Here is an 18,421-nt window from a genome sequence, read left to right on the forward strand (position 1 = left end):
AATGCCAAATATGGCTAAAATTTGTTAAGAAATTGATCAGATGTATCATTTGGTGCTATCCATACTTGGTAATAACAAAAAAAACAAGAATAACGGATATTAAAAGAATTGGTGCTATCCATACTTGGTAATAACAAAAATAGAAACAACTTCAGAATAACTTGATTAAAAGAATTTAACTAGACTAAAAAATATCTTTAACATAACACTTATGTGTCTACCTTTCTTTTTCATGTATCTTAGTGTGTATTGCTTGACAAGACTTGTCCACATAAAATAAGATTCCTTATAGTATAAAATAAATTTTAAAATGCTAGTCATATAGACCAAACAATGAGTTATAGCAGACAATTAAATAGATTTTTAGAATTTGCAAATATTAGGTATTTGAATCGATGGTTAATTTTTTTTTATTATCTGCTATGCTTTTATTGACATTAACAAATCAGTGTGGCAGGATTTATATATTTATCAAATATTCAGTGTATATTCTGGTGACTTCTTTAATAATGTTTTTCTATAATCTGAATAACGGATCATTTGCATTTGCTATTTGCTCATGTATATATTTATTTCACATTTTATTGCTGTGCTTGATGAGTTTACATTCCACGGACAGGCACGCTCATGGATCAGATTTCTTGGTTGGCCTTATATTTAAAAAAAAAAAAAACCTGTGTGACTGCAATATTAGAACTGTGACTGTTCTAAAATTGGCTCCAGTAAAATGGCATGGTTGTCTTTTTTATGTTTTTAGTTTAAATTAAAAATAATTAAATATATATAACTTACATGACTGTCAGATGAAGATGTCAAACAATGAACAAGACTGATAAAATCTTGCTCTTTTCCTGACAGTGAAGCTTGTCTTTGATTTGAAACATACAAATCTCTGAGTTCAAAATTATTTGGGGTAGTGACATTGCAGACCTTAGCTGTACTTGTGGACTTGATCCTGCTACTAATTTAGGCCTATTTGACTTTTGCATGCTTATTTATATGATTAACTAAAACATGATTGTGTTTATTACACTAATAAACTCATTAGTCTTCATATATTGCTATTTTGTATTCCAAATGTTCATTCTGCTCCATCAAATAGGAGTATCTGATACTGTGACCTTAGATATTTCATTGGATCAGTTTGCCATAGATTGGTGCGTCACCAGGCAATTTTTTTTTCAGACTATGAGAATAATAGGATGCATCACTGACAGAGTGCATGAGGATATGCTGTTCATGTAATCATTAACAAAATCACCTTCATCTCCATCATCTTCATCATCACCATCATCATCATCATCATCATCATCATCAATCTTCATCTTCATGTTAATAGTAATTTGAACTCCATTCACATATACTATTCCAGAGTCCCTGCAGGTCTTAAATACTTGAATTTGGTTAAATAAAATGAAAGGATTTAAAAAGTCTTAAACATATTAAATGTAATAAGAAAAATCTTAATTATCATTTTAAGAGGTCTAAATTTGGGGAAAAACAGGAATTGTAACATGGCTTACAGATTATTAGTTCTATGTTCCATGTATTTCTAAAGCACTTTTAATAATGGCCACAGGCCGACCAAAGTTCTGTACAATAATTACAATACAAATAAACAGAAAAAGAAACACAAAATCACTATCCAATTAGAGACAAAAAACCAAGATAAAATTACATGTTAAAAGCTGAGACAAATAAATAAGTTTTGAGAATGGATTTAAACTCAGATAAAGTGGAAGCCATTTTAATTTGGGTCGTGAGATTATTCCACAGATTGGGACCAGACACTTCAAAGGCTCTATTGACCCTTGTTTTCAAGCGGGTTCTGGGAATCTTACGGAGGAATTTGTTTCCCAATCTAAGTCCTCGCTTAGGAGTGTAAGAGTGGAGTAAGTCCGTCAGATAAAATAGTGCTAGATTATTTGAGGATTATAGACAAGTAATAAGATTTTATATTCAATTCTATACTGAACAGGCAGCCAATGTAGAGATCTCAGTTAGGGGGTAACATTTTTTTTTACATCCCTTAAGGAATCTAGCTGCTGCATTTTGAACTACTTGTAAATGAGAAATTTGAGTCTTCGAAGCACCATAATATAGAAAATTGCAATAATCCTGCTGAGATGTAATGAAGGCGTGGAAAGTTCAAAAGGCTGTGATTGAATTAAATAAATGTGAGTTACTGAAGCATAAGTGAGCCCTGGATTATGACAATGTTAAATTTATGGTGTTTATATCATGCTTGCCTTTTGAAATGTTTTGTTTTTTTTGTTTTTATATTGGCCATTCTTGGTTTTCACGAAAGCATTAAGCAGCAATGTTTTGAACATTCATCAAACAAATCAAATCAAATCAAATCACTTTGTCACAAATTAATGATCAGCATATTAGAATGAATAATACCAAACTTTTGACAGACAGCGTATAATCATGTATAATCATACATGATTAATATAAATAGGATCACGAATTTTGACTTAGGCTATAATTTTCATTTTCTGTTTAGAATGTTGCTGTATGTTGCCCTACCCCACCCATTCAGTATTCATTTTATTTGTGCAGGCCTTTAAATTTATTTGTAAAGGTCTTTAATTAAAAACCCTGCAGGTACCCTGTATTCATACATGAATACGTACTATGCATTATTTTAACAATCATATTTTATTCTTACAGCTAATACACATACTTTCTCATATAGCATTACCATCCTTTATTTGAGATATTTTGTGACATTACAAAAGTGCACTTAGAAATATGGGTTTTTGCATTAGGATAGGTGGTATATTAAGAAGTAGGCAGATATCATGTTTATTTCTTCATAATTACAATGCTCAGAATTAATTGTAGCAATAAAAATACATTTCTGCCATGTGTGCTGATTTATATTGTGGTGTAATTAAACTAACATCTTTCTGCAATGATGAAAACAAAAAGTAGAACTGTACAAAGAACATAACTAACTGGGACTGGACCATCGACAATGTCTATGGTTTTAATATAAACATTTTTTTAGTTTTTGTAAATGAATGCTTGAATTTTTCTTTTAAGATAATATTGTTGACATATATCAGTGTCTTTACAAACTGCATATATATGATTATATACTCTGTTCGCTTATTATTAAATTCAGAAAGTTCAATGGAATTATGTTTAAAATAGATCAATTTGCTATAAGTTGTAGTTTTGATTTTGACATTTATTTGATACATTTCAAAATCAAAGTTCATACTATTGAGCCCATTTCATAAACTACTTGATGGTTTATCATGAAGCTTAATTCAGTACTGACAAATCGTAAATGGTCGTGAGTGAATAAACAAAAATTACAAGAAAAGAAAGCTTCTGAATTTGAAGGTTTATTCATTTTTACTGTTTCAGAGATGTACATGGTATGTTACGTTTTTCACTCAGCTGCCTCTTTGCCCTTGAAAAAAAGAGAGTGAGCAAATACATGATTAGTATAAAAGAGAAAACACAAGGTAGTTAAGTTTGAAAAAATATGCATCAGAAAAATAAATTACCTTTCCAGCATCACGGCTCTTGGCTCTGAGCTTGTTGACCTGAGACTCAGCAATGTCTGCACGCTCCTCAGCCTCCTCCAGCTCATGCTGCACCTTCCTCAACTTGGAAAGGTGAGTATTGGCTTGTTCCTCCTGCAAATCCACACACAATTATATCAGCAGCAGAAGATCTCAAATGTGTAGAAGGTGTTTCTAGTTCTTAAATGAGGTACTCACAGCTTCTTCAGACTGCCTCTTGTAAGCCTTGACCTTCAGCTGAAGCTTGTCAACCAGATCCTGCAGTCTGTTGAGGTTCTTCTTATCCTCCTCAGTCTGCAATCAATGATTGCACATAATCAATGTACATCAGACAAAACATAATCAGATTAATGTGAAATGAACTTTTTTGTGTGTACCTGGTAGGTGAGCTCCTTGACTCTCCTCTCATATTTGCGGACACCTTTAACAGCATCAGCTCCACGTCTCTGCTCTGCCTCAACTTCAGCCTCAAGCTCACGGACCAATGTTTAGATATATTTAGACACTGGATAATGTCCACTTCAAGACTATAAACATCAGAATAAAGGAGAACATCAGAATAAAGGCAATCTTACTCTGGACTCCAGTTTCTGGAGTTGTTTCTTTCCTCCCTTCATGGCCAGATTCTCAGCCTCATCCAGACGGTGCTGCAGGTCCTTCACTGTCACCTCCAGATTCTTCTTCATCCTCTCAAGGTGAGCACTGGTGTCCTGCTCCTTCTTGAGTTCTTCTGCCATCATTGCAGCCTTGCAATAATATAGATATATATTAAATATACATTTTTAAGTACACAAGTCTTTGTGAATCATTAGGCAGCTACTGCTTCTCACATCAGTGATGGCCTTCTTGGCCTTCTCTTCTGCATTCCTGGCTTCCTGTACAGTGTCGTCAACTTCACTCTGGATCTGAACAAGGTCAGCCTCAAGCTTCTTCTTGGTGTTCAGGAGACTTGTGTTCTGCAACATGTAAAGCAACAGTATGAACATTTTAAAAGAGGCTCTCAGTTTCCTTAATTTCTTTGTAAAAAACAGTATGCTGTTACCTGAGAGTGCAGCAGCCCAACACGCTCACTGGCGTCCACCAGCTCTTGTTCAGCCACTTTGCGGCCTCTCTCTGTCTGCTCCAGAGCAGCTCTCAGCTCCTCAATCTCAGCTTGCATCAGAGTGTTTCTGCGCTCCACCATTGCCACCTGCTCCTTCATGTCTTCCTGTCCTCTCAGAGCATCGTCAAGGTGCAGCTGGGCATCCTGAACATAACAATACCATTACAATAAGCTTTAGTAAACACAGGTAAGATTATATAAGCATATTAATGTACCTCAAAGCCAAAGCGAAGTCACATACCTTAAGTTGTCCCTGAACGTTCCTGAGCTGTTTCTGGGCCTCAGAAGCCTGGCGATTGGCGTGGCTCAGCTGAATCTCCATCTCATTGAGGTCTCCCTCCATCTTCTTCTTGATTCTCAGGGCATCATTCCTGCTCCTGACCTCAGAGTCTAGAGTGCTCTGCATGGATTCAATGACTCTCTGGCTGTTCCTCTTGATCTGTTCCATCTCCTCATCCTTCTCTGCAAGCTTCCTGTCAATCTCACCCTTGATCTGGTTAAGCTCAAGCTGGACACGAAGAATCTTGGACTCCTCATGCTCCAGGGTGCCCTATGAAAAATAAAAACAAAATTTAAATTTTAGAATCAAAATATGCATTAATAGCACAGTATAATGGTTCTAGACAGAATTACAAAATAAACTCCAGATACTCACTTCAGCCTCCTCCAGGGCGGTCTGAATCCCTGCCTTTTCAGTCTCCACTGCCTTCTTGGCCTTTTCCAGCTCATGGATGCTCTTACCAGTTTCACCCAACTGCTCTGTCAGATCTGAAATCTCCTCTGTAGAAAGGAAAAATATCATCTGTATCATTATTCGCATTCATTGATCATATATATTTACCTTTTAATGTTTCAATCTTACGCTGCAGATTCTTGTTCTCTCTCTTGAGGGTCTCCAGCTGATCCAGACTCTCCTCATAGGAGTTCTTCATCTTGAACAGCTCAGTGCTGAGTGAACGAGCCTCTTTCTGGGCACCTTCCAGCTCTGCCTGACCTTCCTCATATTTCTGCTTCCATTCTGCCAGGACCTTTAATGGAGACATATTAAGATCAGGTTTGTTTATCTTGTAGCATGCTGAAACAATGGCCACACAACTGTTTTGAAAAGAAAATCTTATTACAATATGACTTTTTTTTTACCTTGTCAAAGTTCCTCTGCTTCTTGTCAAGGTTGGCAGCCAAGGAATTGGCTCTCTCCACATCAATCATGAGATCCTCCACCTCACCCTGGAGTCTCTGTTTGGTCTTCTCCAGAGATGCACATTTGGAGTTTACAGCCTCAATTTGTTCTTCTGCCTCTTGCAGACGCTGAGCCAGCTTCTTCCTGTAATGCATTTGTAAACAACAGTTTTAACATGAAAGACTTTTCCATATGGACACATAGTAGCTCTTGTGATGTACATACTTGGACTCTTCAAGCTCCTCAGTGCGCTGGATGGCATCAGTTTCATATTTGGTTCTCCACTGTGCAACTTCACTGTTGGCCTTTGACATTCCCCGCTGCAGCTCAGCCTTTGCCTCCTGCTCTTCCTCAAACTGCTCACGGAGCAGGTCACAGTCATGACGGGCTGATTGCACAGCATGGGCCAGTGCGTTCTTAGCCTAGGAGACAAAGCCACATAAAATTAGGTTTGTTGCCTAGTAAGTGGAAATTATCTTTTACCTTAATTCTAAATTATCTAAATTACCTTAACCTCCTCTTCAATCTGCCTCTTAAGCTCCTCAATTTGCTGAGTGATAGCTTGTTTGCCTCTGGTGAGCTGAGAAACCAGACCTTCTTTCTCTTCCAGCTGACGGCCAAACTCACCTTTAGAGATTTACATTTACAAAAACATTGGTAAGATATAAGGATGGTGGAGAAAATGGTATATATCTACATTAATGAAAGGAAGAAGTAATGTTTTTCTATAGTGTAGTGGTAGTTCTCTCCAGTGGATAAACTACTTGGACTTGAACTTAGGCATTTTGGTAGTGAAGGAAAATATTTTTATGTAATTTTGAGACTTTGTTTCCATTGTTACCATTTTCAGTTTGAAGTCTTGCTCTTTGAGCACTGAGGTCGTTTATCTGGCGAAGGTTCTCGTCATTCTTGGACTTAATTTCACTTAGTTGGTCCTCAAGGGTACGGCACATCTTCTCAAGATTGGCCTGTAAACAACAAAATCATTTGTTTCTTAAGAATCTTTACCATATTTTATACATTTCCTTGAAAAGATTTAAGAACCAATTGTCAAACCTTTGCTTTGGCAACAACCTCCATGTTGCTGGAGAGATCATCAATCTCCATTTTGTATTCACTCTTCTCTTTCTCAAGCTTCTGCTTGACACGCTGGAGGTTGTCGATTTGCTCTCCCAGCTCGGCCACACTGTCTGCCTGCTTCTTACGGAGGGCAGCAGCAGTAGCTTCATGCTGGAGGGTGGACTCTTCAAGATCACGACGCAGCTTCTGGAATTCAGCTTCACGCTTCTTATTCATCTCGATCTGAGCAGAAGTGGCTCCTCCAGCCTCCTCCAGTCTCTCACTGATCTCCTCAAGTTCCCTGGAGAGATCAGCTCTCTGCTTCTCAACCTTGGCACGTGCAGTTATTAAATGTATAATTAGTTGTTAGTAATATTTTTAAAGGTTAATTTTTTAATGAGTTTTTTTTTTTTTGGTTTTTGTATTTTTTCTTTATAGTAAATAAAAAAACCTGGTTGTTGTAAATATAAGTAAATCTTAAATATTTTTCAAGATACTTTTTTGCCATAGAGAGGAACAATTTTTATTGATTGTTCATTAACATTCTGAAATCATGTGGGGTAGGAATCACTGGTATAAATATTTCCACTGATAAAAGGTTTATACTAACTGAAATGATCTTTTTTTATTGTTTGTTATTTTGTGGGACTCTCTCCTCATCAGGTAACCACGGCAGACAGCCTGAGTCATTGTGACCAGAGCAGCCAGTTTCTCATCACGCATCTCCTCAAGAGTACCCAGAAGACCAGCTTTGAAGAACACCTGAATATATAATAAATAATAAGACAGTGATTTAAACAGAATAATCTCATACAATAAATCATGATCATTAAATGTTTTAAATGCTGTTAAGTAGAATATGAACCTTCGTGTGTCCAAAATCTGTACTGGTCGTGATCAACATCTATGGATCCAGGAGTTTCTCAGAAGCCTTCCTTGTTGTCAATAAACTGTCCCTCTGGGATTACACTGGCATTCGGCACTTTGTATCTGGTTTGAAGGTCAATCATAATGCTTCATATCCTCTAATTAAGAGCCTCATAACAGTAAATGGTGTTTTCATGTGGTCCCTGTTACCTCTGCTTGAAGTCACCATAGAGGATTCTGCTGGGAAGCCTTTCTGCAGATTCTGATGCCCTCCAGCACACCGTTACATCTCAGCTGGTGGATAACCAGGTGGTTCTCCATGAGACCTATAAAGGACAGTTTAGATCATGAGCTTGGCAAATTAATAAAAGCCATTAAATGCTGTTTTAATGACAGAGTATCTGTAATCGCTTTATAACTTTACCTGGAATCTTGGACTCATTGGGAATCAGACAGCGCACAAAGTGAGGGTGAGTGCTCCTCAAGTTGGTCATGAGCTTGCCCAAGTTTTCCTATTTAATCATGAAAAGTTACAGCTTTCTTAGTCACATTTTCTGACTTGTTGATATATAATTTCTCTGACTTAGAGTCAAGCAAGCTGATGTACAGTCACTGCTTTCAGTTGCATCATTATTCAGATTTGGTCTCAAACAAAGACATACTCAAACTGTGAAGACACAGTCTGCATGGAACCACCCTTCTTCTTGCCTCCCTTCTTTCCACCACCAGTCTCTATTCAGATAAAGATACAAATGAACACAAATAAATGCAAAAACAAGAAAGAAAGAGCAAAACCGAATCAAAGGATGGTTAAATTAATGTCCATAATTGAATTAGTAACATTAAATTTTTTTCCTCCTTACCCTCAACAACAGGTGGGTAGAGAGTTGCCAGCAGTTTGACAGAAGACTTCTGGTAAAGCTGCACAACAGACTCGTTCAGTGGATCCTTGTTCTTGTCCAACCAGCCAGAAATGTTGTAGTCCACAGTTCCAGCGTAGTGGACCAGGGAGAAGTGGGCCTCAGCCTTGCCTTTGGCAGGCTTTGGTTTCTGGAAAGCATTGCACTTGCCAAGATGCTGATCATACAGCTTGTTCTTGAAGGAAGTGTCTGTAGCCTTGGGGAACATGCACTCCTCTTCAAGGATGGAGAAGATACCCATGGGCTGTTTATAAAAGAATGCTGTTTATTACTAAAACTTGATAATTTTGAGAATGGAAAATGGAAACTGATACTTTCATAAATCAGTAAAAAAAACCTTCTCAATGAGCTCAATGCAAGCAGCCAAGTCCATGCCAAAGTCAATGAACTCCCAAACAATGCCCTCCTTCTTGTACTCCTCTTGTTCCAGCACAAACATGTGGTGGTTGAAAAACTGTTGCAGTTTCTCATTAGTGAAGTTGATGCACAGCTGTTCCATGCTGTTGAACTGGAGAAAGAAACAGGATCATTTATTAGCGGCTGAATGTGACTCTATTTTCCATAAAGAGAGACAAACTTAAAAGATTCTTACATCAAAGATCTCAAAGCCAGCAATATCCAGCACACCAATGAAGAAATTTCTTTGCTGTTTTGTGTCCAACATCTGGTTGATACGAACGACCATCCACAAGAACATCCTCTCATAGATAGATTTGCACAAGGCACTAACAGAGTTGTACACCTGTAAGAATAGACTGAATTTTTATTCAGTACTTTCTCATTTGCGATAATTAGTCAGATTCAATCATGATTTTCAGGCTGAACACAAAGCACATGATGGAGATAGGTTATTACATATATTACTACAGTGGTTCTCAATTCCAGTCCTCACGTCCCCCTGCTCTGCACATTTTGCATGTTTCTCTTATGGCTTCAGACGTTTGTTCTATTCGAACGTAAGTGCCCTGCGAAGTGGACATCACAGGATATTCCGCCATGATTCCAGTTCAAAGCGAACGTATATGTTCCATTCAAAGTGCATTGAAGTGTGCAAGATGTGCATTTAAATTTGTATTTATTTACAGAGGTATATGATGTCACACTTGTCCGTGTGTGAAGACATTGCGCAGTGCAAATCCGTGAATGAATGTTCCGAAGTGAGGTAAACTTCAACAGATTTTCCCTGCTCAGGGAGTACTGAGTAGGGAGCAATGAACACTATGTAGGGACCATGTCAATGGAAACAGTTCATGCACGGATCTCACTTCTGTCGAGCTGATTATCTAAGTCAGGTGTGTTAATAAAGAGAGACATGCAAAATATGCAGAGCTGGGGGGCGCGAGGACTGGAATTGAGAACCACTGCATTACTACACACCTGTGGCACAGTTTGGCCTTTGGTCACAAACTCATTGCCGACTTTTACTCTGGGGTAGCACAAAGCCTTCAGCATATCAGCAGAGTTCAAACCCAGAAGGTAGGAGATTTTGTCAGCCTCTGCCATGTAAAAGTAGCAAAAAAAAAACGACATTTTTTTTAAGATATATAGAAACCTTGATCTCTCAATCCAAGCACAGCATGCAATCACACACACTGGTATTTAGTCTCACCCTCTGTGCCATCAGGCTCAGCCTGCTCCTCACGCTGCTTCTGCTTGAACTTCATGTTACCATGATGAAGCACAGCTCCAGTGAACTTGTAGATGCCCATCTTCTCCTCAGCACTGAAGCCCAGAATGTCAATAGCAGTCTGGAAATTTCAGAAAAGAATAAGCTCTATGATCAGCCATATTTATATTGAATTTGATATTTCAAAAAACCGCATTGACTCACATCAGTAGCAACCAGCTCCTCTTTATCATCAATGCTTGCCACTGTGATCTGACCCTGACTGCACATGGGGAAGTCATAAGGGTTGGTGGTGATAAGCGTCATTTCTGTAAAATACGCAGAGCATTTATTACATAGAATTGTACAATATTATCTGTGCAATATAGTAAATATTAAATCAAATATGTGCATCTACCGATCAGCTCAGGCTTATGGTTGGTCATCATCTGGTAGAAGATGTGGTAGCCTCTCTCGTCTGGAAGCTGGAATGTCACTCTAGACTTTTCCAGCAGATCTGTTGAGAGAATGCACTTGAGTCACAATCATCTGAAGCGTGACAGACAAATGTGCAGAATGGATAAATTAAATCATGTCCACCTACATGTCTCAATATCAGCACTAGCCAGTTTTCCTGATGTGCCGAAATGAATTCTGATGAATTTACCCTGTTTAAATAAAATTTATATTTGAGTTTCTGTACTGTATTACTAAAATAACAATAACAACAACAACAACAACCTCAACAAAGCTAAGCTAAATATTTCTTAATTATGTCTGAATATAAAAATAGCTTGACTTACAAAACGAGAGGAGTTGTCATTTCTCACAGTCTTGGCATTACCATAAGCCTCAAGCAGAGGGTTGGCTGCAATGATCTGATCCTCAAGAGAGCCCTGTGATATGTGAAGAAGTTTCATTAATTTTCTTTTTCTTATCTGAACACTTTTTGTAGGCATTTCACAAACTCACATATCATATATTGAGTGAGATTTTTGTAAAGCTATCTTTCAGAATAATGACTTATATCTCATACCTGCATTTTGCCAGGAGTCTGCTCTTTCTTCTTGTCACCATGTACTGCAACTGTGGCAAAGTACTGGATGACACGTTTGGTGTTCACAGTCTTTCCAGCACCAGATTCTCCACTGGTTTATGAGAAGAGAAATGATTATAAGAAATGTAGAAGTTTCACAAGACCAAAATATAACTGCTCTCAACATCTCTAACAGTAGGCTAGATACATACGTAATCAGGACAGACTGGTTCTCTCTGTCTGTAAATGAAAAGGCAATAATGTTTCAGCGATTGTTTTATTGAAAAAATATATGAATGTGAATTTGACATATTAAAATCAACTTATAATAATTCAGATCACATAAATCAGATCTTACCAGTCAGCATGGCCTGATAGGCGTTGTCAGAGACAGAGAAGATGTGGGGTGGGGCCTCCATACGCTTCTTGCCTCTGTAGGCAGCCACCACTTCTGCATCATACACTGGGAGCCACTTGTAGGGTTCACAGTAGCGCAAAACAGCCCAGAGTAGGTCTGAAAGAGCAGCAGAAGTGGTCAGATTGCAACAACACTGACAAATGAACTTAAATGCTGTTTTACTTTGCTCCAGGACTTACGTAGATCATCCATGCGGCATAACGCTCTTTGAGGTTATACAGCACAGAGGGTTCATTGAGATGGGTCATCATGGCCATGTCCTCAATCTTGTCAAACTTGGGAGGATTCATTGGATGGACGTCATCCTCCTTTGCAACTCTCTCCTATAAATTTGATCCATTAAATTTGAAAATTCAGAAAAATATGTAAGATTAAATAAGTAAAAGTTTTTGTGGAATGTTGAAATTTCACCTCTTTAGTGTCATTCACAATGACAGTGACTTTGCCACCGTCTCTGCTCTTGATCGTTCCCTTGACGTACAGCTCTTTATAGTCATGTGAATTGTATTTTGTTTTGTACTGTTTGATAAAAGTCTTTGACAGTAATTTCTCCTTCTCAGGCTTACGGAGGTAAATGGCAGCCTTGCCATAAATGGCCATCTCCGCGTCCGTACTCATGGTGGCGGCTTACTGCAGTGAAGAGAGGATCATTTTATTTTATTTCTTATTTACAATACAACCTCATCACTGTACACTTTTTTCCATATTGGCAATTAATTTGCACTACTACTTGTTAAAAATAACTGTCCATGAACTAGAAATGAGAAATTGCTGTTCATTTATTAACAACATAAATATTGTTTACCTTTTTCCTTCCCACTAGTGATGTTTTTCCAGCAGCCCTGCAATAGATTTAAAAGTCATGTGACCTTTCCGTTTTCTGTTTTCCTCTAATTTAATTACCAAAAAAAATATTATTACCATACATTTATGTGAAACGCTTTTCATATCTCTACATTTAGTAATACTGAAAAAAATGTGAATGCAAATATCCAGAGCATTTGATAGTCATCCATTTCTCCATTTTTTATCTAATAAATAGTGTATTTGTTACAACCAATCAATGACAAACAGTAGAGCTATCAGTAATGTTCTCACCACAGTCCCGAACTCAGCTTCCTCCTGAACAGTCTTCAGGGCTTATCCTTACCGCCTTATATTTGATTTGTTCTGCTACCCAAGCAGAAGCTAAATATGGCTATGTAATGTCTAATATGGAACAAATGGGAGTCAAGGAATTGATCAGCTGAAACACTTGGCACTGACAATCATTCTGAATATGGAATGACTTACTGTACTGCATATGATATTTTTCGTCCAGAACATAAATTTTGTACTTGTGTTTCACTGTTTTGTTTGTGAAGATTAGATGAATGTAAAGTTTAGATACATATGATACTTTTGTTTGACAAATCAATTTAATTGATGTAACTGATTAATTCTGATGACATTCAAAACCCATTCAAAAGAAGCATGCAGTGTCAACAGATGTATTATGATACACCAGTCAGCATGAACCAAGACTGGCTTAGACACGTGGATTAGTTCTTATTTGAGGAGACATATGTAGAACAGTTTGGCTTTGTCATCACTGCTGCATAATGGATTTTTTCCGATTTCAAGATTAGTGTTTGTAATGAAGAAAAACCTCAGAAATAAAAGTTATTTATGCTGAGGGATGTTATAGAAATAGGTATAGAAATTTCATGTTCGGAACTAGTCTCAATATTAAAGGCACAATATGTCATTTTTCGCCGCTAGAGGGCGTGCATTCAAAATAAACAAAGAGCAGGTAGTTTGATGACACCGTGACTTCATGGGAGTTCATGGATGAGCTAATGATTTATTAACATAGTAGAATGAAGCAGAGAGAGGCTGAAAGCCGTCGAAGTGAAACGAGGCCTCTGAGTGAGTGCGACACATGGCTCGAAAGCAGAGGAGCTTTTATTATGCTACAGTTGACCACTTCTGCTCCTTCTGGTCGTGTGTATGTGGGGAAAAAAGCAGTGATGTTTTATCATACTAGATACATTTGAAAGTTCTGTTATAACACTACTCTGTGTTGTCATCACTGGTCTATTAAAACGCACAACATATTAAAGCAACTTTGGTGTTTCCATATGTTTTCTACAAAGCCGGAAATCGAGGGGTTTTGACATCATTGGCAGGCGACACTATGACACTATGGATACGGTCCGTGTCACTAGTTAAAACTGCTTATTTCTCTGGATTTAAACATTCAGATCATTGAGGCTTCACTCTCCATCCCAGTAGGTGGCGTAAATGCACCTGAAGCTGGTTTGCCAACCACCAATAAACACAAAAGAAGAAGAAGGTGATTTAAACATTCTTTGAAACATTTGGGATAATGTAAGTACACAAGTCAGCTAAATATAACACTGTTCTAGTGGTTTTGGGATATTTTAATAAAAAATCTTATATATTATGCCTTTAATTATTTTGTGATATTTTTAAGTACATTGTATTTAACAACAAAGAGACCTGAAGATGTTGACCGTGTTATGTTGACAATGACTTGTAACCAATTAGTCTCAAGGTTATAAGCACATTATCACATTAACTATGTTCCACTAACAGTTGACAACATAGTGTACAAATACCTAATTTTTAACAGCATATCCATTGTTTAATCATTGTAAACCATTTTCACAAACGTTTGTGAATTGTTTTGCTGAAAATATGTGTGCAATATATATACCATATTACCACTTTGATATTTTGTTATGTGACTGAAAAAAAAAATTCTTATGTCAAGAAAAGTAATCACCTAAACATACATCCCCCAGAAACATATGTGTGACACGTTTTTATGGCCTCATTCATGCAGAAACTGACATCAACACTAGCATAACATTTGCCTAATATTTAATAGCAGGGCAAATGAGTGTAGCCCTGAGACCTGCACATTCTCAGCATGCATAGCTTTTAGTAGGTTAGGGCTGTAGGAAGTGTGTAAAAGAGACATAAGCTAAGTTAGGCAACCAATTAAAAGGCAACCAAAATGAAACTTTACTTTGCACATGCTGTAAAGGAAACTGAATTATTTACTTGCAATGGAGGTGATCATAATATATATATATATATATATATATATATATATATATATATAATATATATATATATATATATATATATATATATATATATAATATGAAGCCTGATTGTCAGGTCATAAATTCAAATAATAATCAATCAGCCTTCATATTACTTCATATAATGTGATTAAAACTGGCAAAAACAAGTTTTAACGCTTTAATATCTGATTTTTTGAACTTCTTAACATACTTAAAATGTACAGTATATTAAGTGAAACATTGCCAAAAATAAAAATACATAATATTGAATAAATAAATAAATAAATCATGAACCACAAATCTCTATATGTAAATAACAGATACTTTCACACATTAATGCTGTGCATGTAACACTGAAATGTGAACATGTTGACAAACTAAACTTTTACTGTGTCATAAATCTTCAATCACTCGTTACACTTGTTCATACCACAGGCGGTGGAGAGTGATCCCCGCAGAGCTCCCAGCCATTCTCACCATGTCAACACCCTCCTCCCTCCTGAATAGCTTTAGACTTGTCATGTAATTGGAGACACCCTGGACCATATTTTTGGCATGGACACTATGTGTGCACTCAGTAAGTTAAATGATGGTCTCAAGTGGCGGTTCTACATGCCGCTGTGTTATATGGTGTATATTTACAGGCCCAGTTCCAGCCCTTAATTTAATCTGGCATGTACTACCAGCAGTCATCATAACCATTTTAATATGTTCAGCCTCTGTAAAATACAACCAGTGATGCATTAATTAGCCTTAACTGACTCATTGATACAGGAAGTAAAGACAATCTTACTGTCAGTTTTTTATTACAAGTTTATATTATTATTATTATTATTATTATTATTATTATTATTTTATATTTGTGTGTGTGTGTGTGTTATTTGCACACTATATCCAGGTCAGAGTCTAATACATAAAAAACATATGCTAGTGTTATAACCAAACTTGTAACCAGATGTGCTCCTCTGAAGAGCTTTAGAATGGGGTAAATGCTTGATTATCAATCAAAAAAAAAAACACACACTTCTTACTTTTCAAAGCATTTTGTCATATTATGGATGCTAAAAAGGTATTGTGTTGGTATTTCTGAAACTGAGGATACATCCTCAGGCCAGCTTATATTAGAGATATAACTGAATCATACAAAGGTAATAGAACAAGGGAAAATACTGAGCATTTGGCAAAACACACTGCTATTTTTTTTACTGTGCATAGAATACCTGAGACATGTCATTTGAAGACTGCTCATGAGTATGTGATGAAAGCTGTGGAACACATACAAAAATAGTCAGGGTACAACGGTAAGGAGAAACCTGCCTTTACACTTTTGGTCACCCAAAGAAGGAAACCAAATAAGGAAGGTTTTGCGTTTCATGAATGACAGTGTCATGACCGGCAACGTAAGCAGTATGGTAGTATGAAGTTAAAAGCTCAGAGAATCTGGTGTCAGCTCTACGGCTTTAAATACCAGGCAGCACCATCTTCATATTTCAAATCAGCAACAAAATTTGAGATGAACTGCCTAAGGAATGTTGTTTCTTATGCTCAAGTAGCATTTAAAAAGCTTATTTTTCAGGCTAGACCAGCAGGCAATGTGCATGCGCAGTCATAACGTGCTTAAGACAGCGCATACGCATTGACAGGTCTTGTCTCAGGTTTCTATGGGAACCAGAGCTTCTAACAGCTGCTGCAGTGACACAATCAGCGATGGCCTCTTTGATTTTGAAGGTAGGATTATCCGCCATATTGTGCATTGCAGTTTCTCCCATTCATTCTCCCGTCTTTGTATTTCTATAGTCTTTGGTTGCTTCTGAGTCTGAACGAGAGCAATTGAAATGACCAAAATGCTGCATCTCGCAACAATAATGATGCCGAATAGGTAGAGCTCAGCTCATGTAGTTTAGCATATTTGCAGCAAAGAAAGAAATGTACACTTTACCATTATTTGACAACTGACCCACGTTTTAGTTTTGTGGTATATTTTACACTTTGAACAATTTACTTAATTTACTTGTGAATTTTGTATTATTTATTTTTATTATTGTTGTTCTTCTTTTAAATAAAAATGACTTCATTATGTTTGAGTCATGTCATGCACTTCTTTAAAAAATTTAAAACAAACAAAAATTTTGCAGTATTGTTTAGGCCTCATTTGCCTCACGTCAGCAAATATCCAGAGCTGAATTCCAGAGCAAATCTGAATCCCATACATTTTGGGTTATTTAGAAATCCCAGCTGGGATTTTAGGTTCCGGATCCCCCTCCCACATAGGGCCCTTGAAATTGTCCAAACTTCTCCACATGCACAAATTATGATAGGGATACTTTATTACAAAATATAAAATTTTTATTCACAAATTTGTCTCTCTTTGAACAAATGCTGCACATTCATTCATTTATGAATTTCACAGACACGTTGAAAGGTATTTGTTTGTGGATAGTAAAATATATTTGTGAATTTTTCTAATGGATGGTTAGATATGCACACATTAATCAATAGCACTGGGGCTTATTCACTGGTAGTTTGTGTGTTGGTTGTGAAATGCTGAAAACTGCACAAAGAAAGTGTCAATATCCAAATAAATCAAATAGGATTGATTGAAAAAGATGCCAATGAATGCACGCGTGCCACTTGATCCACAAATGCATATCTTCCTTGTTGAATGTGCAAATTCTGACACACTAATGCAAAAGAAAACATCTGCATTCACAAACGTACAAATCACTGCATGTTCATGTAATTCTGAATTTCACAGACAGGCAGTTTGGTTGTGGATAGTGAGATACATTTGCAATATTAATCAAATTCATAGATAATTGTGCATGCATTTGTAAGTAAATTTGAGACTTATTTCACCCCATTTACATCTCATTCGTGAATGAAATGAATGAGAGTGTACCATGTTGGTCATTTAGCATGTGAGTCAATCTCGTTCAGCAATCAGCAGAAAGCGGATGCAATAAAGCGCAGTTATAGGTAGGCTACTGTGCACATACGCTTGTTTATATATTCATATTTTAACATGGAACATTACTCCACAACACATTTACAGTTTTTTTACGATCACTACGACAATTTTTTTCAAAAATTAACAATTTTCCTAAACTCTTAAAACAGTTAGCCCAACATCAGTCTGTGTAGACTATACAATTAACACATTTCTTGTTGCTTTGACACAAAATGCATACAGTTAACACAAATTTAAAAGGCTTGAACTTCTTTTACACACAAGCTCAACCAAAACAATGTAATTTTACTGCCAAATTTTCAAATGCTTTTTTACTATTGTACTTTTTTTTTTCTAATGTCCTGTTGCTAATAAAGCCTTTATTGCAGCAATTCTGTCTGTCTTCACACAAGGTATCATTCTCAAAACAGATTTATTAAAATAGCTTTTCAAAATCAAAAGGATTATCCTAGCATTATACAATACAATCCCCAGTATGAAGCCCCACTTTTTTTTTTTTAATTTAAATTGTAGCCTGAAAAAGTGAGAAAGAGCGAGCTGGAAAATCTTATCTCTCCTTAGTCAGTCAGTACTTGCTGGTTACATAGGAGTAATCATCTTAGACATATTCTTATACAGCACAAATTAT

General features: G+C 36.7%; 1 pseudogene; it reads right to left on the reverse strand.

Annotated features, from left to right (window-relative positions):
* Positions 1–3,346: 3,346 nt before the first annotated feature.
* LOC109074067 lies at positions 3,347–12,891 on the reverse strand (annotated as a pseudogene).
* Between the last annotated feature and the right edge of the window lie 5,530 nt (positions 12,892–18,421).

This window comes from Cyprinus carpio, chromosome B5 (assembly GCF_018340385.1).
Source record: "Cyprinus carpio isolate SPL01 chromosome B5, ASM1834038v1, whole genome shotgun sequence".
Taxonomy (NCBI): Eukaryota; Metazoa; Chordata; class Actinopteri; order Cypriniformes; family Cyprinidae; genus Cyprinus; species Cyprinus carpio.